Source organism: Sus scrofa, chromosome 15, assembly GCF_054392235.1.
Source record: "Sus scrofa isolate SSC_HxYL_T2T_F1_AM1 chromosome 15, Sscrofa_HxYL_maternal_Yorkshire_Landrace_v2.0, whole genome shotgun sequence".
NCBI classification, from domain to species: Eukaryota; Metazoa; Chordata; class Mammalia; order Artiodactyla; family Suidae; genus Sus; species Sus scrofa.
The window spans coordinates 152,518,250-152,541,236 of NC_139397.1; the positions used below are offsets into that span (position 1 = coordinate 152,518,250).

General features: G+C 48.9%; 1 long non-coding RNA gene across 2 annotated transcripts in view; it reads left to right on the top strand.

Moving 5' to 3' along the window:
• LOC146396236 (uncharacterized) overlaps positions 1-22,987 on the top strand; it is a 160,918-nt gene that overhangs the window by 132,662 nt on the left and 5,269 nt on the right. The window lies entirely within an intron of this gene.

Genomic DNA, 22,987 nt, shown 5'->3' on the forward strand with positions numbered 1-22,987 from the left:
ACTCCAAGGGTATTTTTGTATTCCTGTGGATATTCTTGAGTTCTCTTCTGGGATGCAGTTGAGTTTCTTGAAAACAGTTTGATCCTCTTGAGTCTTGCTGTTGGTGGGCCCAGAGCTTCATTTAATGCAGGGTACTCATGCCTCATTACTAAGGCAGGGGTCATTGCTCAGGGCCCTCTGAGGCTCTCCCATCTGGCTGGCATCTGACAGGTGTGTGAGAGTGCCAGGCACTGTCTTGCTCACCTTCTTCTCTTGGTCTTGGGTAGTTCTCCTCACACACATCTGCTGATCAGAAATCAGCTGATACCTCAGGGTGGCTTCTGCAGACCTCCAGGGTTCTCCTCTTTGGGATGATGCCCCACAAAATGCAGTGGCACTGCTTCCCCCAAACTCTCAACCTTATCCTCTCAACTCAGGGGGTTGGCTGGGTCTTGCCCCCATCCCCCTTCCTGTGCTGTGTCCTGAAAGCCCAAGGTTGCTATGGGGCTCACCTCACTTTGTCACCACCCCACTGCTTGATTCCACCGTCTTGAAAATGACTGACTCCTCTATTTGGTCTTATTTTTGTTTATTTTTGTTTCAGGTGGAAGGAAGTGATGAGGTCTTTTACAGCATCTCAGCTCTCTCCATCCCCTGGCTTCTCTCCTTCCTCTTAAGCAACCCAGGGTGTGCCTCTATGCCTGGCCCTCAGTGAGAACTGAATGCATGTTGAGCACATGAACACATGAGTTTGTGAACTTGACCAGGGAGTAACGAGGCAAGCAGAAGGCATTTTTCACACGTGTTAGGAGTGCAATCACTATGTGTACACTTTCGTGTGTCTGAGTTGTATGTATCTTATTTCTTCTTGATGAAAATCTTGAGGCCAAGGAGCCTATCAAATTTACTCTTATGATATCCTTAAGGCTTAACAATTTTGTCTTGCATACTATGGGCTTTTAGTAACTATTTGGTCAATGAGGAAGCAAACAGTCATTTACGTGTGCGTGTGGACAAATTGGGGTTGGGGTACAAGTACCACAAATTTGTACTTAAGCCCAACTGCACCATGTCTTTATTCTCCACCTGGCACCCTGCCCCTCACAATTCTAGGCTGTTTCAACCCACGGCAAAAGGGTGACTTGAACGATGCCGGGACCCACTGTAGCAGTAAGTTTCACACACGATGTCTTAGTCTTTTCACAGTTCTCGAATTGTTTGGGGGATGGAAAGAGGACCAGAGAATGTTAAAGCAGAAATGTGAGCTGTCATTGAAAATCAGTCACAAATAAAGTTATAACACAAGTCAGTTGGAAAAAGCAGGAGGGAGGGTTCACAAATGGGAGACCTAGGACAGTGCCTGGCAGGTCACCACTGCTTACACATCACCCTGATTCAACAATTACTCAGCTACTATGGGCCCAGCCTTTGAGAAGGAGCCCACCTTGAGGACATTCTTTCATGCAGGACACATGACCAGGCTGAAAGCGGGGGATCTTGGAAGCAGTTTGGGTCCAGGAGTGGTTATTGGGGAGCAGGTGTCAGCCTCGAAGGAGGGGTGGTGATAACCTATCAGCAGGACGCAGTGTACACTCCCAACCAGAGGAGCCTCTGTGTCCCTCAGGTACGGATGCTGGGCTGGGATACAGGATGCAAAGAACCCCGCTGGTTGGACCAGGGCAGAAGCCACAAAGACAGGAGAGTGGTCTGCCTGGGGAAAGAGCTTTTCACTCTCCCTCCCCTTCCAGACTAGTTTTGTCTGTTTCTAAGGCTACCGGAGTTGGTTCACCAGCACAGAGATTCAGATCCAGTCTGTAGAGCACACTGGGATGCAACCAAACTCGGGGCAGCATGCTGAACCAAGACAGTCTGGCCATCCAGCCTGAGCCCTTCCCAGGTTTTGAAACTCATCCCCCCGGAGGCTGCAAGCCTGAGGGGTGCCCCGGATGCTTCCTAGATTACTTGGCAATGAAATCAATCCCTGACCCTAAAATATTTTATAGCTAATTTCATTGCTCAACTTTCATTGTTAAATGAATGTTTCATTCACTGTTAATTTTTCATTGCTAATAATTTCATTGTTAAACTATTTGGGGTTTATAAGATATCGTATTTCTGAATAGTCTCTGCTCTTCAGATGCCTCCATATGCCTTCCCAGTAACCCTTGAAGAAGCCGTGGCATCACTGAGCCCCAGAAAGAGACCCTGAAATGCCGCTGGAAAGAACAAACCAGAAGCCTGGCTGGGATGGGCACGGACCAAATCCGCTGCCCGCATCGCCCTCTTGTGGTCACACAGTGGATGGAAAACGTCAAAGGCCAGTTACAGGGAGGCTGCAGTTTTGCCCCAGAGAAGTGGGTTCCTCCTTAGAGAAAGCGTTATGGAGCACCCTTTCTTCCACGCCGGGCATGCACACACGCACACACACACACGCACACGCACACGCAGACGCACTCTTACATGTGTGAGCGAGCGAGGCGTCACCTCCGGACTCCCTCCTCTGTCAAAAAGAGACAGTGTGAACGTCAGAGTTTTTCTTTCTCAGAACTTCATGACTGTCCAAAATCACAGGCTGTCCGAGCTGGAAAGGATTCCTGAGATGATCCTGTTCAAGTCCTTCCTCTGTAAAAATTAGGGCGTTTAATGCTCAGAGATACAAGTGTCTGGCCCAAGATCACACGGCGGATGGCTGACGGCTTTGGGAGCAGTGGCTCCAGCCATCCGGCAGCTCCGGGCCCTCACTGGCCACAGCGGGAAACGGAAGGGCACTGAGGGCCAGCGACGAGGGCCAGGCAGAGGCCCGGAGAGCGGGCTCTGACGCTGCCTCAGCTCCGGGTGGTCCCATGGCAGGGGGGCCCTCATCTCTCCTCTAGACACACCTCTTCCTGAGCCAGCTCTCCCCCCGGCCTAGCACGGAGCCTGTAGCCAGGACCAGAAGGGACGCTTGTGGGAGGGGTGTCTGGACAAAGGGGGGCACCAGCCAGGACCCAGGCCCCCGGTCTGGTTCTGGACAGTTTGTCTTAGCTTCTGTGACCACCTCTCCCTGATCAGATGTGACCAGCAGTGGCTGCTCTGAGCCCTCCTGAAGCAGATCACGCGTTTCTGCGGCTTTTTTTTTTTAGCTTGATATTTAAAAATGTGTTTTAGGAGTTCCCGCTGTGGCTCAGGGGGCTCAGCACCCGACCAGTATCCACGAGGATGTGGGTTGGATCCCTGGGCTTGCTCGGTGGGTTAAGTATCCAGCATTACTGCAAGTGGCCATGTAGGTCACAGACGCCACTCCAATCTGGCGTTGCTGCGGCTGTGGTGCAGGCCGGCAGCGACAGCTCCAAACTTCCGTATGCTGCAGGTGTGGCCCTAAAAAGAAAAAAACCAAAAACCAAACCAAATGCATCTTAAATGGTGGTAAAATATACACAGCATGTAACGTTTAGCATCCTAACCTCTTTACGTTGCCAACCGGGGCGTTAAGCTCGTGACCGTCGTTGTACAAACATCACCGCCAGCGTCTCCCGGACTCTCTTCTTCTTCCCAAACTGAAACTGTCCCCACTGAACCCCGAATCCCCCCCAAGCCCCATTCCACTTTCTGCCCTCATGAGTTTGACTGTTTTAGGGACTTCGTCGAATCAGGCGCTATTTGTCCTTTTGCGACTGGCGTATTTCACTTCGAACAATATCCTGAAGATTCAGCTGTGTGGTAGCTTGTGTACAAATGTCCTTGCTTTTTTGGGGGGGGCACCTCGAGGCATATGGAGTTCCCCCAGGGATCGGATCCAAGCCACAGATGCAGTACACCTAAGCCACAGCTGCAGCAACGGCAGCTCCTTCATCCACTGTGCCAGGCCGGGCCTGGAACCTGCGTCCAGTGCTCCCAAGATACTGCCGATCCCCGTGCACCACAGCGGGAACTGCCGTCCTCGCTTTTTAAGGTTGAAGAACATTCCACTGTGTGGAGGACCGTACTCTGCTTCCTCTGTCCATGGGCCCCAGGGCTTTTCCACCGTTTGCGTGGTTTTCTTGAAGCGTGCGGGGAGAGCCACTGCCACGCGAACTTGAGGGAGGGGAAGCAGTGCCGCCACATTTTCCTCCATGCGTGGGTGGGCATCCCCTCCCAGCCAGGCGTCTAGGAGCCCTCCCCGCGGTCGCAGGTGCCCTGGGCAGCCTGGAGGCCCTGCTTGCTGCGGGGAGCTCTCCTCTGCTGGGGTCCAGCTCCGGCTGCACCTGGGATGACATGACGGTCCACTCTTAGAACTGGATTCAGAAAGGCCCAGAACCTGCAAAGACACGTCCTTGCATTTGATCTGAAAACACAGAAGACGGGGATTTACTGAAAAGGTCATTCTCAGGGAGCGGTGACCGTATGCTGCAGACAGAACGGCCATCAGAGGCCATCGGCGTGATGCTTCGGTTACCACGGGCTTCGCCGCTCACCCAGGAGCCTGGCACCTTCTGCACCAAGCCGCACCCTGGCCAGTCTCCTTAAGACGGGAGCCCTCCCAAGGCCGCGCATTCTCCCACCTCTCACTTCCTGCGCTTCCTCAGTGTCGGCGCAAAGCAGGGAAGGGGTTGTCACAAATCTCTGGTGTGACCTGTTGGCTTTCTCTCTGTAACGGTGGCCACCGGGCCTCAGTATCCCAAAGGGCTCCTTGCTCCCGCGGCCACCGCACAAGCCAGGCCGCTTCCCCGAGTCAGAACTCCGGGTCAGATTGGATGACTTACCACCCTGGCTGCCATTCTTCCACTCTTCCTGGCTCTGAGCAAATGTCCCTTTCTAAATCCTGCCGCAGGCTCACCCATTTCTATTAAAACAGACTCACTCTTCCCTCCGTATCATTAAAAGCTCAAGGGCGGTGGGTTGGTGTCGGCTTTGGTGTTACTGACATCCTTGGTCCAAAAGAGGGCAGAGGCCCCGGCAGACCTGCATCTGCCGAGCTAGGGTGTCTGAGCCGGGGGACAGCCCGTGGGTCCTCGGCCCTGTCCCGAGGGGCTGCAGGCGTCAGTGGTTTCAGGTCCCAGGAACCCAACAAGCAGGGCATTAGGGGGTAACTGAGTTTCAGACAAACTGCTCCAAGAGCAAATAAATGCAACGAGACAAAGTTACGTAAGGTTAAGCAGCAGAGGAGCAGAAAGCTGTTCTCTTTGTGAACTCCAGCGAATCGCTTCGGAAAAGGAAAGCGCTGTAAAAGCCGTGTTTCCATGGGGACCTGGGCATGCCGGACGAGGAATGGTCACCTAGAAATCTTCGGGGGGAAGAAGCCATTTCTGTGACTTCCAAGTTTTGAATATGTCAAGAGCTGTAGTCTCAGTTAACGCCGACCGGATTTTTTAAAAACAGACTCTTCCAAGTTTTCCCCCAAGTGATAGTCTCTTTAAGTCTTTTAAAACCAATTTTTAAAACTGGAAATGTGTTCTCATAGCTGTTCCTTAATTCCCAATAAACACTACGTAGCTCATTTTGTAGTTAACAGAATTCTTTTTAAAATTACCCTTGAATTTTCACTTATTTGTGCTTTGAGAAAACTATAGGTTGCTAAATTGAAACCTAAATGAATTTTTTCTTTCTAATAGTTGAGAAGATACCAAGGCCTTAGCTAACAATTTCACATTGAATTAAAAATCAACAGTAATTTACAACTGTGCAGGAAAAGAGAGCATTTAAACCTTACAGCTTTCTTTAAAAAAAAAAATCTCTGGCTTACTTGAAAGCTCTCCTGACACTTTATATTTTGATAGACGTATTGGTAATTTAAATGTATCTCTCTGAAGGAGTTTCCTTGGAGGAAAAAGGAGATGGTTTTAAAGTCTATCTTCCTATTTTCAAGGGAGTTTCGGACAGTGCACAGTGATATTTTTTGATGAGAACGTCATAGCAAACTTCTGGGTTTTCCTGAATTTGTCTAGATAAAAGAGAAGGACAGAAATATTTTCCATCTGTAATTTTTTGAAGTTATAAGGCTTTTTTTTTTTAAAAAAAAAAAAAACAACCTGCATTAAATTAGCAACGGAAATCATATTCCCGTCTCCAAACATTCCTAAAATTGAGAATTATTTCATTTCTGTAATTCTGGAACGTATCATTCTTTTATAACATGCGTGCCCTTATTTACATTCAGATACACAAACACAATCATTGTGGAGAAGCACATTTTTGTAAAATATATGCCTACGGTGTTTTAAAGGAATGTCGCTGGCCCATTGACTTGTAGAACAAAGACTTTATAAAAAAAAATCCGGCTTCGGTTTATTGGTTCTTCACTGAGCCTTTTGCCGTAGGAAGTGTATCTTATGATGAGAAAGCGGCAGGACAGGAGTGGAAAGTTTACTGAAGCTAACTTGCTGTGATATTCCAGTTGAGCACAAAATGCCGATTCAACCCCCTCCAGCCGCCACTCTGCATCTGAGCAGCCGTGGGACATGCGGAGAAGAATTGATCGTCCCTTTGTCCAGGCACCAGCAAGCCAGCCTCCCTGCTCACACTCATGTGCTTTCTTCTGTCTGCAATTTCCTGGGGCTGTCTTCTTGACCAGGCGATAAACTGCCTTATTTGATCAGGCAAGGGCTCCCAACAGATTTATAGCACTGAACACACCTGCAAGGACCTCCCCCCGCCCGCCGCGCACATCTGAAAACCCTGCCACGTTGTCTCTGTCTTTGAGGAAAAACAAGCTGTGTCCTTTTTTCTGGACTCATTACAAGAGTGGACTGCTCAAGTTGGGTCCCAGCACTGCTCCTGCTTGTAAAACTCTGCAGGTGTGTCGGCTGTCATCTAGTCCAGCTAGAGAAACCGATTCCAAGATTTCCATGTAATTGGCAGGGCTTCCTTTCGCTCCTTTAATCAGTTGCTAACACCTTGCTGTTTAATATCACAGTGAGCGTGGTTACAAATGAGGAAAGACGCCCGGCTGAAATAATAATAAAAAACCCTCTGCTCAGTAACAAACATAAAATCGGTCATTATTCAATACAGAGGAATTCTGCTTGATTGTAACAAAATAGCATTTCTATTCCTGATGTCTTATTTTGATTGTGGATTTTTTTTCCCCTCGGACAAAGCGATTTTTCCGGACAAAGACGCATTGTATCTTTTGTTTATTTTTGTCTCTCTGATCTTACACAAAATAGGGAACAATCTTTTACTCCAGAGCAATTAGTCCCCTTCTTGTTTCAGAAAATGGTTGAACACTTAGGCTTAGAGAAGAGAATATTCCTTCAGAAATTGCTAGCCATGAAGCCGTAAAGACATCTTAGAGGTTATTTTCCTCTAGCAAATAACCCTAATTTCCTTGAAATCTAGTTCTTTATGTAATTAAAGTTATTTATTTAAGGACTTAAATTTGCTTGAACATTTTAAATGGCCTTCGTGTCTGTGTAAAAATCAGTATTTTGAGCCCGGTCGGTGTTGGGTTTGACGACACATATGTTTTTACCAGTACTCTGTAACGCAGGCCGGTGTTGCTGTAATAAGAGTTGAAAACGCCAGCCTGCCAAGGAAATGGATCAAGCGACCATTCATGCTGAACCCGGGCCGGGGCCGCCACGATCCTTGACCCCTCCAGGGTCCTCCCAGGGAGTGGCCAAGTTTGATTTCTTACAGCAAAGCAGAGTCAGGGTCTCGAGCATGTTTCTTGATGCGGAATGTTGGAGATTGACAGCCAGGCCTTTGCGTCCGATCTGGCGACTTTCTGTGTGAATCTTATGGAATGTGGCATTCCAGACTTTAAAGGGAAGGAGGAGTCGCCATGGCAACAGCACAGGGGGCTGGGGCTGGGGGTCCCCTTGGGAGCTGACAGGCCAGCAGAATTTTAAGCATTCGCAACATAAAAAAAAAAAAAAAAAAAAAAAAAAAAGACGAGGAGGAAAGCTCCATCACTCTGCCAATGATGTCTGCAGACATGGACACAGAGAGCGGGTTCCTCGGAAAGATCCAAATAAACACAGCCCGAGCCTGCACGACATGAGCTGGAAAGGACAGTTGGCTGAAAAAAAAGTGCAGATCCTGGCCTTTTCCGTGGCAGGCGGAGCCGCTGCGGCTGCCCAGCCGCCAAGAAGGAGCAGAGCTTGGGACAGAGGCCAGTAACTGGTCAGCAAGTGTCCAAGGCGGCCTGGAGACCGGGGCTGAAGTCCCTGGCGGCCCGGCCAGCGCCCCGCTCGGAGACACGTGGGGCCCGGCCAAGTGCAGCCCACGCTTGCTTCGTGGCTCCCAGGGCTGTGTCTGCAGAAACAGCTCCGATGAACACAGCCATCTAGACTCATGATAAACACGATCGAGGGAATATAAAAATGACTGCAAACCAACGCCATCTGCGGCTGTAGCATCCGAGGAAGGGAAGAGATAACAGATTTATAAATGAGAGTAATTCAAACGCACCAGAAATGGAACTTTATCCCCCCCCCAAAAGACCATTCTGAAAGTGAAAAGCAAGAGTCCATGGTAGCAGGTTGTCTGAGCATCAGAGGGCCACGTGCTCTCGGCAGCCCTGGCCCCAACAGGGAGCTGACACTTGGCCTGGGGCCTCTGCAGTGCCCCTGGGGAAGGTGTGGGGGGGTGGGGGGTGGGGGGGAGCAACGCTGGAGGCAAAATGCACTGAGGCCTCCAGGGAAAATCACAGAGGCTGGTTCCCCACCTCTGGTTCCAGCCAAGTCAACCTGCGAGGGAGGTGGGGGTGTGGCTGCCAGCTCTCAGGGTAACGGGGTCCAGCGTTCTGGACGTTTGGGGGCTAGTGCATTCCCAGCCTTGGTGAATGCACACCCGGCCACACCCCAGACTTAAATGCCACCGCCTTTATTTCACAAGGCCCCTGACAGGCACAGGCTCCAGCCTCTGAAAGCAAACCTGCTCCCCGTAGGGACGATGAATGGGGATTCAGGGTCCAGCCATCCGCTTTTTGGAGGAAGTTAGACGGAGGGAGCTCCGATGTCCCCAGCAGGGCCTATTGACTTCAGGCTTCCCCGCCTACCTGAGGACTCAGTTTGCCTCCTGTATTTATTTTATTTTGTTTTGTTTTGTTTTATTTTATTCTATTCTATTCTATTCTAGGCTCTACCCGAGGTATGCAAAATTTCCCAGTCCAGGGATTGAACCTGAGCCACAGCAGTGACAACGCCAAATCCTTAACTGCTAAGCCACCAGGGAACTCCAGAGGCTTCACTTTTTTGGTCTGCAAAATGGGTCTAACAACATTTTGCTACCGCCAGGGACAAGCAATCAAGGAGAAGAACAAAGGGCAGGGATGGACAGATGGAGGGACGGAGGAATGGAGGGAGGGAGGGAGGGAGGGAGGGACAGAGAGGGGAGGAAGGGGACCTCGGTGAGTGGCCTGTGGTCCCTGAGCGACTGTCCAAGACAGCATCTGGCGAGCTCTCCTTCCTTCCCCCTCCTCTTGTCGCTCGCAAAGGGGGTTCATGGTGACAAAAACTACTTTAAAAATATGGTGTTTTATTGTGATAAATCATCCATAGCCACTATCGATGCCATCTGAACCCTTTTCAATTGTATATTCAGGGGCATCACACGCATTCGCGAAGCTGCACAGCTGGCATCGCCGCCGTCACCTCCAGAATTTTCCATGATCCCAAACTGAAACTCTGTCCCCGTGAAACGCCGGCTTCCCGTCCTCCTTTCCTGGCGGCTTTCCCTGGGAGCCACTGTCCCCCCCTCTGTCCCCAGACGTTAGGTACATCGTATAAGGGGAACCAGACCGTATTTGTCCTTTCGTGACGGGCTTGTTTCAGTGTCCCCGAGGCGCATCCATGTTGTACCCTTGTCGGAATGTCCTTCCTTTCTAAGGCTGAGTAACATTCTATTGTACGGACGGACCACGTTTTATCCATCCATCCATCCATCCATCTGTTGATGCACTGGGTGTTGCTCCCCCCTTGGCTACGGTGAATCGTGTGGCTACGAACACGGGTACACACACGTCTGTTTAAATCCCTGTTTTAAAATCTTTTGTTATGTACCCACAAGTGGATTATATGATAACTCTGCTGAATTTGTTGGTGGGCGGCGGCAGCGGGGACCCTTTAACCCACTGTGCTTGGCTGAGGGTGGAACCTGCCCCTCCGCAGTGACCTGAGCCACTGCAGGTGGATTGAGCCGCAGCAGGAGTTCCTCTAGGTTTAATTTTTTGAGGAACTGCCGTATTGTTTTCCACAGGGGCTGCTCCATTTTCCATTCCCGCCGGTGAGGCAAAGGTTCCAATTTCTCTGCTTCCTTTTGGATGCTTTTTTGTTCGCTTGTAACAGCCGCGCTGATGGAGGCGAGGCGGTGTCTCCTTGTGCTTTGCATTTGCGGTTCCCAAATCGTCAGCGATGTTGAGTTTCTTTTCACGTGCTTATTGGCCATGTGTATATCTTCCTTGGAGAAAGAGCTGTTTAAGTCCTTTGCCCATTTCTAAATTGGATTATATGGATTTTTTGTGGTTGTCGTTGCTTGATATACCTGCATTTATAGAGTGTTCTTCTGATGTCATCACATACGGGGAGCATCTTTCCTTGCAGATAAATGAACATCTATGTACTTGGGTCCAACCTGTGTTTCTGCCTCCCCCCATGGCCTCGCTCCGGAAGGGGTTTGTGTGGTGGTGAAACCCGCAGCGTGGCTCAGGCCCCACCCCGCCCCTTGCCAGCTGTGAATTCCTGGGCACGCAGCTGTCTCCGGACATCAGTTTTCTCCTGCGGAGAATGGAGACCAGTTCACGCAACACACACGTGGATGAAGTGAGTCAACCAATGCGAAACAGCTCAGACCCCGACTCAGAACCCACGAAATGCCGGGAGGTCGGAGGTTAGCTATGGTGCTTGTTTGTGGTTGTCGTTTCTCACCCCACGCAGTGAGCCTCAGTTCTAGTTGAGAGGCAGAGGGCAGGCTCCTGGGTGTGCTGGCAGGTGTGAACCTGGGATGCCCACCTCAATAGCTGACAGGTGCTGATGGGGACACCTGCCCAGAGCTGCCTACTCTCCTCCCATCAACTCCTCCCACCTTACACGACCCCCGTTGGGTAGCCAACCCTGTCATCTCCATCTGCGCCTGGGAAAACCTTAGGAAGTTCAAGTTACGTATCCGAAGTCACTCAGCTGCAGGGGGGTATGGCCAGGATGTGAAACTAACCTGTCTGATATCAGAGCAGCTTCCTTAACCAGCCCTGCAGGGGCAGTAGTTTGTCCTGACTCTGTGACACACCAGCAATTTTATCTTGATTGTGGTGGTGGTTCCATAATTGTATGTATTTGTCAAAAGTAAAAAGGGTGAATCTGGCTGTACTTTAATTTAAAAAGTTGGGGAAACAGGTCACATAATTTCCCTGAGTTTGCGTGGACTTTTTGTTTGTTTTGATTTGATGGCGTTTAATGACACTGATGGTGCTGTTTGCTTGGTAAGAGACCTTCACCTTGCAGACGTGGAAACATCGGCATTTACTCACCTAGCGTCACCTTCCCTGGGAAGACGTGAGCCCGTGGGGGATTCCACATGCTGGTGGCAGAGATCCCAGGCTGGCCTTTCCTGGGTCAAATGAGCTGACTCTGCAGGTCCCGCTCAGAGCAAACACCTGGCACAGAGCTAGGAGGCTGGGCCCCCGCCTGCCCTGCTTCCAAGTGCTGTCATTGAACCCAGAGGCTGGTCCTTCCTCACTTTAAATCCTCCCCTTCTTGAAGAACAAAAAAGGATCATCTGACTCTGGCTGAGTTCAGACTAACTTAACCTGAGCGTCTCTGCTGCTGCAATTATTTTGGCTCAGTCTTTCTGATTGCTGTTCTGCTTTATGGGAAGGACATGCGCCGAGAAGGGTCACATGTGCGATCCCGCTTGCGTGTTGGAGAGACAAAAACAAGTTGACACAGAGCGCTCCTGCGGCCCGGTCTTCAGCTCTGAAAGGCGTTTCTCAGACTCCCACACTGGAGTCTGGGCTCTGCCTCTGCGGTGGGCGGATCCTTGTCCCCGTGCCCACCACCACCACCGCATCCGCTGGTCCCCGGCAGCCCGGCCCCATGTCTGCTGGTCCCCTCGCATCTGCTGCCCTCTCTCTGTCCCTGAACGCTAGCCTGCCCTCACCCTGCTCGGTGCAGACTTCTTCCCAGGCCCGCCTGCCCCTCTCCCATCACTCTGCAGCCCTCCCCAGACGCCTTCCCCCCTCCCTCTGAGCATAACTCCCACTCCACTCTGTTGTGCTGGAAAGGGACTTGAACTCAACCTGGGTGGGCATTTCAAGGACGTGGGACTGTGAAATGCACACTGGCAGGAGAGAGAACACTTGGGTGGCTTTTGAAGGCAATTTGGTTGAATTAGTGTTGCTGGCATGGAACACGTGCATGCGTGCACACACACACACACACACGTTCATCCTACTATTCCCACATTTAAACAAATTAAATGTAAATGTGATGGAGGGTAACCACAAGTGCATCTTTACATGTTAGATATTTTAAAGCGAAATCTCATTTTCTGATGAACCACTGGTTATACCTTTGTGATTCAACACTAGGTTAGGGATTTTGCAAGGTGATAGAATTGTTTATCTCTTGATCGTGCTGGTAGTTACACAGCTATATATGTTTGTCAAAACCAAAAAGGCTTAATTGTACTGAGTAAACTATTTTCCTTAATAAAAATACAGAAAAAAACATAGGTTACAAAATGAAGACACCAATGGATTTGACAGAAACTTAGCCACATGATGCCATTCACCTACTGGCAACGTGTTGTCATTTAATTGACTTGGAAAGGACCAATGTCCGGTTCTACAGACAGACCACACCCTTTCTGTCCTTTGCTGTTTCGGCTCTTTTCTCTTTTCTAGGATCCACACCCCTCCTCCAGGAGGACTCCTCTTCCCCTGCATGGGCCAGTGGTCCAGAGGTGTTGGGCATCTGAGCATCCTGCCCCCAGGCTGGGTGTGGGCAAAAGACCCAGCAAAGCCAGTCAAGATGCTTCCCCCAGAGGCAGGAGGTGGCTGGTCCTCTGGGAGGGGGGCAGCCATGGCTGTGAGCTAGCAAACTGCTGGGGACCAAAGCCCTTGCCAGGTGGAAGACGATAAGATGGAACTCACGGGCAGGAGAAATAAGGACCCGAGAGAGAGACCCCACAGTCCTGCCTGGGTCCTCATCCAGAACCTCCCATCTGGTCCAAAGTAATGGCAGGGCGGGTGTAACGGGTAGGCTGGAGTAAGGAGGGACATGTAACCACTATGGTGGCGAGCAGGTGGACGGAGAGACAAGAGGCCCATCCGATTGCTTTCTCTTGGAGGAGGGTAGGGCTGAGGAAGTAAGAGGGTGGAAAGCCACCCCATCGGCTCAGTTCGCCGGGTGCTCCTAGCTCTGGGTCTGCCCCCATGGCGTGAAAGAGGAGCCTCAGGGAGGAGGGGCTGGGTGACAGGACAAGGGCCAGCTGGTGTGCCCAGGGAGAAGAGACAGCAGTGGACACAGTGGGGACGGATTTCACCCACGGAAAGGTGAATTTGCAGCAAGGAAAGTAAGCCTTTGAAATGTTATCTCAAAATGCAGATAAGCTAAGAAAATTACGAGAGAGGAAACAACAGACAAAGAAGACGGGGAATGAGGACTCATGAAACCCATGTAAAAAAAGAGAAAACAGAAGGCCAAAGTTATAATAGACGAACATTTTCCCAGGCTATTTGAAAACAACTGAATATACAAATCAAGAAGATTCATCAACACATTTCCCCACGACGTGGCTTACATTCAAATGAATATTTTGAAGGAAAAAGAAAGTGTAAGCGTAAACAATAGAATAATGAACATGAAACCTAGAATTGATTGTCCCAGGTTTCTAAGTGAGGAGACTAGATCATAAAAATACAAATTCCTCCTAAATCTATTCAAATTCCAATTCCAGGTGAAAAGTGGGGGGGGGGATAAATTAGGAGTCTGGGATTAAGGTGTACCCACTACTATTTATAAAATAGATAACAAAGAAAGACCTACTGTATAGCACGGGGAAATCTACTCAACATTCTATAATAACCTATGTGGGAAAAGAATCTGAGAGAGAACGGATATAGTTATGTGCATAACTGAATCACTTTGCTCTCCACCTGAAACTAACACAACATTTGCAAATCAACTATACTTCAATAAAAAAAATGTAAAAGCAAAACAAACAAACAAACAAAAAACCCCACCAAAACCAGATTCAAGTTCCTGCGGAATTTCTCCTACTTCACAAAAATAGGTGCATCTGGAAGAAGTCATGTGAAAATGAGGAAAAAAGGAAAGAAAAGAAGGAAAAGGAGAGGTAAAAATGGGAAAAGGGAAGAAAGAATATCTTAGCCACTTTCGATCTACTATAATTAAGTAGATGTCTGGTCATTACAACGGCCCCAGCAGTCATGAGATTTGTCCATGCCTGTTCCAAACACTTAGAACTGCTGATTTAAACTTAAAATCTTGAGCCAAGATAAAAAGCAAGAAAGGCAAATCTCCAGTTTCCAGAAAGAAAGAGGAAAATCTCAGCTAAAGCAGGAGTTGCGACTTCATGCTCCAGAGGGGGTGTGGGCTGGCGTTTTTACGGCCGTGGAGGCTTCACGTGACCCTGAGCAGGGGCGCTCTAGAAGTGCTCTTTGCACCTGCATCTAGGAAAGTTCTTCACCACGCATGCGCAGGGAGCAGAAAATTCTCTGCGTTCGGGCCCAGGTCACGGCCTGGAAGAAAGCTTGCTGTAATAAGCTATTGAATGAGAAGAGACTCAGTCTGTGGGCTGTGCAGGTGTGGAGTTGAAATTCACACTTCTCCTGGGGTATGAAACACCTTGCTGAAAGTCATGTCACAGGGGAGAATGGACTCTAAGTCACTCCTGAGTCAACTGAGATCACACAATGCACTCCCCCAAAGAACTAGGCTTAACAGAATAATCCGAATGAAATGAAACTAAAAACACGTTAAATATTCAAAGAATCAAAGGAGGATAAGAACATTTAAAACAAGAACAGGCAAAGCAAAAATAAACAAATGTGAGGCTGGGATAAATGAGCAGGTTGGAACTAACGTATGCACAGCACTATAAATAAATAGGTAACTAAGAAAGACCTCTTGTACAGCACAGGGACATCTACTAATATTCTGCAATAACCTACATGGGAAGAGAATCTGAAAAGGCATCTATGTATGGAATTCCTGCTGTGGTACAGTGGGATCGGTGGCGTCACTGGAGTGCTGGGACAGGTGTTCGATCCCCTGGCCGGGACAGTGGGTTAAGGATCCTGCTTTGCCACAGCTGTGGTGTGGGTCTGATCCCTGCAGCTTGGATTTGATCCCTGGCCCAGGGACTCCATATGCTACAAAGTGGCCACAAAAAAAAAAAAAAAAAAAAAGAATATATGTACGTATATGTATAACTAACTCACTTTGGTGTACTTTTGAAACTAACACAACATTGTAAAACAACTGTACTTCAATAAAATTTTTCAAAAAATAAGCAAACGTAAAACACATACAAATAAAAGACTTAGGCTAGTGAATTAAAAAAAAAAAAAAACTCCAGTAGTAGACATGATGTAGCTGAAGTGAGAAATGATGAATTGGAAAAAAAAGTCTGAAAATTCATCAGCGTGCAGCATAAAAAGATAAAGAAGTAGGCAAAATGAGAAGTTGAGCGACTCAGAGAATAAAATAAGATGCTTAAATATGCATCCAGTAGGACTTCTAGAAAGAGAGAATACGAAACTTGGGCACAGGCAATACCTATAGGATAATGCCTGAAATTTGTGCAGACTTGAAGGAAGAACATGAGTGCTGTGATTTAAAAATATCCTCAAGTTCTCGACAGAATAAATAAAGGCCGATTCCCATGAGAACAGAACATAGCAAACTGTCAACATGGAGAACAAGGGGAAGAAATCTTAAAAGCTACCAGGGACACAGAGGCAGACACTCAATGAAGGAATAAGCGTGAAGCAGTCGCCCATATCCCATTAGTAGACCAGACGTCAGAGCACAATGACCTACACCCGCAAGCATCGCATTGGCAGCTCATCCAGGAGAGACAGGCTTAAGGAAGGGAAGAGGTAACCCAGAAAGAGAGAAATGGGTATTTGACAAGGAAGGCATCGCAAAGCCGTGACGACGGGGGGATTAGTCAGCAAGGGGTGTCCGAGCAACTACGTAGCTATTCAGAAACCACACTCCCTCCCGCGGTCGTTATCATGAAGGTTAAAGAGTTAACTTTATCAATAACAGTACAGGAGTTCCCGTCGTGGCGCAGTGGAAAAGAATCCAACTAGGAACCATGAGGTTGGGGGTGCTATCCCTGGCCTCGCTCCGTGGGTTAAGGATCTGGTGTTGTCATGAGCCGTGGTGTTGGTCACAGACGTGGCTCAGATGCCACGTTGCTGTGGCTGTGGTGTAGGCCAGCAGCCCCGATTGGACCCCTAGCCTGGGAACCTCCATATGCCGCAGGTGCGGCCCTAGAAAATACAAAAAGACCAAAAAAAAAAAAAAAAAAAAACTAATATTCAGGGCTAGGGGAGCAGGGAAATGCCTTGGTGTCTTCCCAGGTTTGGGCAGAGGTGGGGTTACAAACAGAACACTCTTGGAAAGTGATTTGGAAGCAATATTAACAATGACCCAACATCCGTCGTCTCTGACCCAATGATGCCACACCGAAGCGTTTACTTTAAAGAAATAATCAAAAATGGACACAGTGATTTATGCATGAAGGTGTTGTCACCACTTCATTTGTAATAATGAATCTGAAAATAACCATAAGATCCATCACCAGAGACAGGCCTTCCAGTAAATCATGGCAAATTAAGTGATGAAACACTATCGGGCTGTATAACCTCTTTCCCGAGAGACTGTAACAATGCAGAATGTCTGGGGATGATGTTGAGTGGGAAGAAGCAGGCTATGTTACTGCACATAAAAAATGATCACAAGTCTTGTATCTTTTTAAATATTTAAATGAAAGTATCGTTGATTTGCAGTGTTGTGTCTTTTTTTTTTTTTTTTTTTTTTGGCTGCCCGGAGGCATTTGGAGCTCCTGGGCCAGGGATCAGATCCGAGGCGAAGTCTCGACCTAAGCTGAAGCTGCAGCAACGCAGGGTCCTTAACCCCCTGTGCCAGGCTGGGGATCAAACCTGCGCTCCCAAGACCCTGCCAAGCCCATTGTGCCCAGAAGGAGCTCCGAGCTGTGTCTTTTAAAACTTTTTTTAATTAAAAGACTAAAGAGCATGCAGCTGCCCAATATTCTGGGTGGTTTTCTCCGAGTGGCAAGTCATTAAAGAGTTCCTTTCTCCTCTTTATGCTTTTCTGGATTTTCCAAGTTTTCTACCACATGACTGCTTTATAAGCGCAGGAAAATAAGGACTGTTCGAGAAAACTGAAGCCCTGTACAGAAGGAGAATCCTGTTGACTTGAAGACTGGCTGGAGAAGCTGCAGAGGACCCCGCACGGGGAGAAGGTTCTGGAACAGTAAGTGCCATGAGCCCGGATGTCTCTGCTCTTGACCTTTGTCACCTGTCACTGCCTCTCCGCCCAGGACGCGCTCTCCACTCAGAGAACTGCGGCCAGAGCAGGAGGCTGCCAAGGGGGAGACCAATTAGCACAAAGTAAACACTTCTCCACCAGGAAGATGGACGGAGGCCACCAGAGCACTCCTCGGAAGGCAGAAAGCACCAGGCTTCGTCTGCCCCGGGCAGCCACAGCCAGAGATGAAAGAGATGAGAGCACATCCCACCACCGCGGGGGCCAGCGCCGGCTGGGCAATTAGACTTCAGCATTTATTTATGGAGCTAATTTTGCATGTATCGCTCCCATTTCCGTCTGCAGATAAAAAGCAGAGATAATCAGCTTGGCGCTGGCCGTGGATGAGGCAGGAGGCAGGAGCCCTGCGCCAGGACCGCTTTAAGCCGAAGGGTCCCAAAGCCCTGGTTCTGCCTTAGGTCAAAGGCTTCATTCCCCCTCAAGTGGCACCAATTCCCTTCGCACCCCTGGGTCTCCCTGCAGCCAATCTGCGCGGGGGGGATTTATGGATTTCCGCCACTTAGGGGAAGCACTTTTGAAAAGAAAGCTAAGGCCGGGGTGATGCGTTTTCCCACGAAAAGCGTACAGCTTCCGGCACCTGCCTTCCTCATCCCTGACTCCGCTCTGCCACGCCGTCAAAGCTCTTCTGTCTTTGCCCAGCACATTTGGAGCTGCCAACCACCTTCCTGAGTGCGGTGCCCCGAGCACGTTCATGGTTAATAAGGAGAAACCCACCTCCTGCCTGTGCTCGCTCTCTCTCTCCAACAAATGCGCGTCCCTTTAAGAGTGTTCCTAGGACTTTCCAGCACGCCCCTGCGTGAACAGAGAGGCTGCCCCATCACTGTGGGGACAACTGGGGGTTTGAAAATGTATCATGATTTATTTTCAGAAAAGTTCCTCCCCTGTCACTGGACCTGCGTTATTACCATGAGGGTAAATATTTAAAAAATACCTATTAAAAACCACCTGGGGTAGTAGCTGAGGAAACAAGTGATTATAAAATTAAAGTATTCTTGAGCTAATTGAATAAAGAATGGTCAGTTTTCCCTGCTATGAAAATAACTACTGCCTCTTCAATCCTGACGTTAAAATACCAGAAAGAGAAACAGATGAGTTCATATGTTTTGAGCTGTTAATTAACTTTGTTAATTTAAGACTTTAGATGCTGAATTCAGAATTTAGATGTTATTTTAAGAATTTAGATGCTCCATCATCTATCAGCCTCCGTTCCAAGTTTTCAAAATCCCCTCATATCAATTGTATCGCCTTTTCCAATTATAACATTTAGAGGAATGTGATTTGTTAATTCAAACATACTCTATTAATCAGCAACACAGTGAGGACTGTTAATACTGATGAAAACAGCCTCGTGGGACAGACTCATTCTCCACTGTCTCTCAGGCGGCGGATCAGATCCAATGACTTGAGAAAATAAATAGGGCCAGGGTCCTACAAACCTTAAAAGCTGGTTTGCGTGAGCTTCGTGGCATCAAAAATTACAGTAAAAGGGGCTCCATATTAGAGCAGCCTTGCAATCTGAAAGAGACAAGAAAACTCTAAAAAGCTGATGGAATGAGTAAGGATGGCAAGCCAGTAAATCTTTACTCTCAGTTTTCAGGGAGGCAAATCGATTAGATCAGGTGATTGAACAAGGACAATCTGTTCGATCTGTGTTGGTGCATTTCACCCCAAGCCAATTAAAGCAGGAACACGGACCCTGAATCTTTCACTTTTGCCCACCTGTCGTCCAAAACGCACGTGCACGTAGAACTCATTTTTGACATTAACTATGTCTCTGAACAGCTGCCAATGGTTTTGTGCTGATTATTGTTACAAGCAGAATCTTACCTTAAAAAATGATGAAGAAACTAGAAGAAACTGCTGCTTGAAAATTTGGCTGTGAATGTTTTGTCACCAAGAGCCGCCTTGGCTGAAAGCAATCTTTCCTTGGGTTCTGCAGACCTTTGAACACCCGCTGCCTGTCCCGGGAGATGCAGGTGCTCAGAGGGGCGTGGTCCACTGAAGCCCCGCCCACCGCCCCCTGAAGGTGATTCTGCAGGCACGCCCTGGGAGCTTGTTATTGGCTCCTTGAACAGACCCTCGAGGTCTCTAACGGTGGGCTTTTCTGGAGTGCCTGGGCGGGGTCAGGAGAGCTGCTCAGCGGGGCCTGACCTCTGAAGCTTCCCCAGGGCTGGAGCGGTTCTGGAACTCTGAGGTGTCCTCTGAGCCCTGGACGGAAAGACAACCTGGGAGACACCAACTTTAAGAGATTTTTTTATACATGACGCCCGGTACGAGCTGACACTTTGATGGTATATAAAACATCCCCTGTACGAAATTTCCAAAAATCCAAGTCTGGTGCAGTGATACGGATGAAGGAGCATCTGCGACCTGCAAGAGGAGTGACACCAGCCTTTAGGGGTGGGGGCATCCCAGAAACCTCAAGGAACAATGCAGACTCCTGGTTGGGTTAAGGCAACAAGCGAGAGAGCATCTGTGCTGCAGCCAGTCAGCCTGAGTTGGAGCCTTCCCTCCAAGCTTTCAGATTTACGCACCTGCTGCAGAGTTCATGATAGGACAGATCTGGGGTGGTGGTGGTGGGGGGTGCCTGACACAGCTTCTGCTATGGGGACTGCCCTGGCTCCTCCATCCCGGAGCGGCTGGTGGAGGGGGGGTCTGCCCAGAGTAGGGCAGAGGTAGAATGGGAGCCCACTCAGAGCAAAGGAAAGGAACTGGCACCTCTGACCTCTCTTTGCTTCTTGCCTGGAGGGATTTCACTAACTCTTTTATCCATAGCCCTCTTTCTACCCTGTGCCCGGGGGTGGGGAGGGGTCCTAGCCGACGAGCCTTTGCTCAGCTAAAGCCAGCCATCTGGAGGGCTACTGAGCAAGTCATTTGGAGGCAGAAGTGCACAGTCACTGGTGGTTTTAAACCGAGAAGACTTACCTCCGAGTGCACACTGGATGGGGATAACGGGACCCCAGGTCTCAGTGATGTCTCAGCCCACCCACACTCTGGATGGGTGGCATTCCCTTTTAAAGATGTAGCTGAGGAGCTCCCGTTGTGGCTCAGTGGAAATGCATCTGACTAGTATCCAGGAGGGCACAGGTTGGATCCCTGTCCTTGCTCAGTGGGTTAAGGATCTGGCTTGGATCTTGTGTTGCTGTGGCTCTGCCGTAGGCTGGAGGCTCCAGCTCCAATTCGACTCTTAGCCTGGGAAGCTCCGTATGCCATGGGTGCAGCAGTCAAAAGACAAAGAAAGAAGGAAGGAAGGAAGAGGGAGAGAGAGAGAGAGAAAGAAGGAGAGAGGGAGGGGAGGAAGGAAGGGAAGAAGGCGTGGCATGCTTCTTGGAAGGCGGATCTTCAGCCTGGGCGGAGCAATGAGGTCCCCTAGCAAATCCAAACTTCACTTATTTTCATTATGGAAAGACCTTTTTTTTTTTTGTCATTTGAAACATTAATGATGTACCTGCCCATAGAGGAGCACACACACGTAACTCGTTACAAAGGGAACACACCTAGGAAACCAGCCCCCCAGGAGTCCCCATGGTGCCGGTTTCCCGGCACGGCCCCCATCCCACCTCTCCACCGTCATAACTCTTACTAAGAGAGGTTGGTGTGGCCGTAGATTTGCTTTGGGCTCTACACCGAGGAATTCGTGCAGCATAGACGCTTCTGTGTGTGCCTTCATTCATTGACGTGTTTGTGGGACAGTCAGGCAGAGGGGTAGCGCTTCCTCAGGGCGGGACGGTCCTCCCTTGCGTGACTGCATCACAGTAGGGACGTTAATTCCTTCTGGGCCGCGCACTGTCTTCGTATAGACGCTCATGGATGCGGGAGCAATATGACCAAGGCGTCGGTATAACCAAACTGCTTTGCTGTTAATACACATGTAATTATGGACTCTAATTCCTTCTCAAAGAACTGATAAGTGAAATATTTCCATTGAGTTTATGTCGCTGACTGTATTGGCTTTTAGAGAGCTTTTGATATGCAGGTAAATCGAGTGTTTTTATTGGTGCAAAATCATGATGGATACGTAACGATTGACTCTCTTTTTGGTGCTGCAACGGAGGCATATGCAAGTTCCCAGGCTGGGGGTCAAATCAGTGCTGCAGCTGCGGTCTATACCCCACAGCCATGGCAACACTGGATCCGAGCTGCATCTGTCAACTAGGCCACAGCTTGAGGCAATGCCAGATCTTTAACCCACTAAGCGAGGCCAGGGATAGAACCTGCATCCTCAGGGACACTATGTTGGGTTCTTAATCCACTGAGTCACAATGGGAACTCCCTGTATTCTTTACCTTCAATAGACTGTATGCGCCTTTTTTTTTTTTTTAATTGTGATTTAAACCAGCATTCACTGCTACCTCCGAGCTCCTGTGGCTCAGGAATCCAGGCACAGCTCACTGGGCTGTCCTAGCTGGGCTGCCTTCTCAGCCAGAGGAAGATTCCTCTTCTTAGCTCCTCTAGGAGGCAGGGGTTCCTGGCATCAGCAGGACAGAGCCCTCAGCTCCTGAAGGCAGGGGTTCACAGAGCTTCTCCAGGGAGCATCCTTTACAGGGATCACATTGTGGGCCAGGCAGGCCAGGATAACGGCCCCGCCCATTCCCAGGAGGGGGACTCACACAGCGGGAGGTCTCACTGGAGTTCTCCCGAGCTCATCTTCGTGGGCTCTCCAGCACGAGTCTCAGAGTAGATTCCGACTTGGTGGCTCAGGGCTCCAAACGAGCAGGGTCCCTATTTTTGCTTTTTCCATCGTTTTTCTCCCTTCCTGATGCTCCAAAGGGCTCTCAGCTCTTTCTATTTAGAGGACTTCCTTTAGCCTTTCTTTCAGAGCAGGGTTGCTGGCACGAAACCCCCTTCTTAGTGTTCCCTCGTCTGGGTTTGTTTTTCCCCTTCATTCCTAAAGGGTAGTTTTGCCAGATATGGGTTTCCGAGTTGACAGCTCTCTTATTTGTGCCCTAGGAAAACGTTGTGTCACATCCTTCTGGTTTCCATGGATTCTGTCCAGATACCCTTGGTGCTGGAAACGCTTTTTCCTTGGGTGAAGCATCATTTCTCTCTCATTGCTTAGTGTTCTGAAGTTTGGTTATGATGTTTTTTGATGTGGGAGTCTTTGAATATATCTTGTTTAGGGTTGCTCAGCTTCTTGAATCTGTAGGTTTATGTCTTCTGCCAAACATGGGGAATTATTCAGCCATTATTTTTTAAGTACTTTTGGGGTCTTCCCTCTCTCTCCTCTACTAGGAGTTCAGGGACAGAAATATTAGCTCTTTTGTTATACCTTGCAGGTCCCAAGGCTGGGTTTTGGGGTTTTTTTTCAGTCTATTTTCTCTGTTGCTCAAACTGGTAATTTCTATTATTTGGTCTTCAAGTTCACCGATTCTCTCTTCTTCACACTCCATCGTGTTTGACTCCATCTACTGAGCTTTTATTTATATAACTGTTGTTTTTTATGGCCACATCCATGGCATATGGACATTCCCAGACCAGGCACTGAATCCAAGCTACGGCAACACCAGATC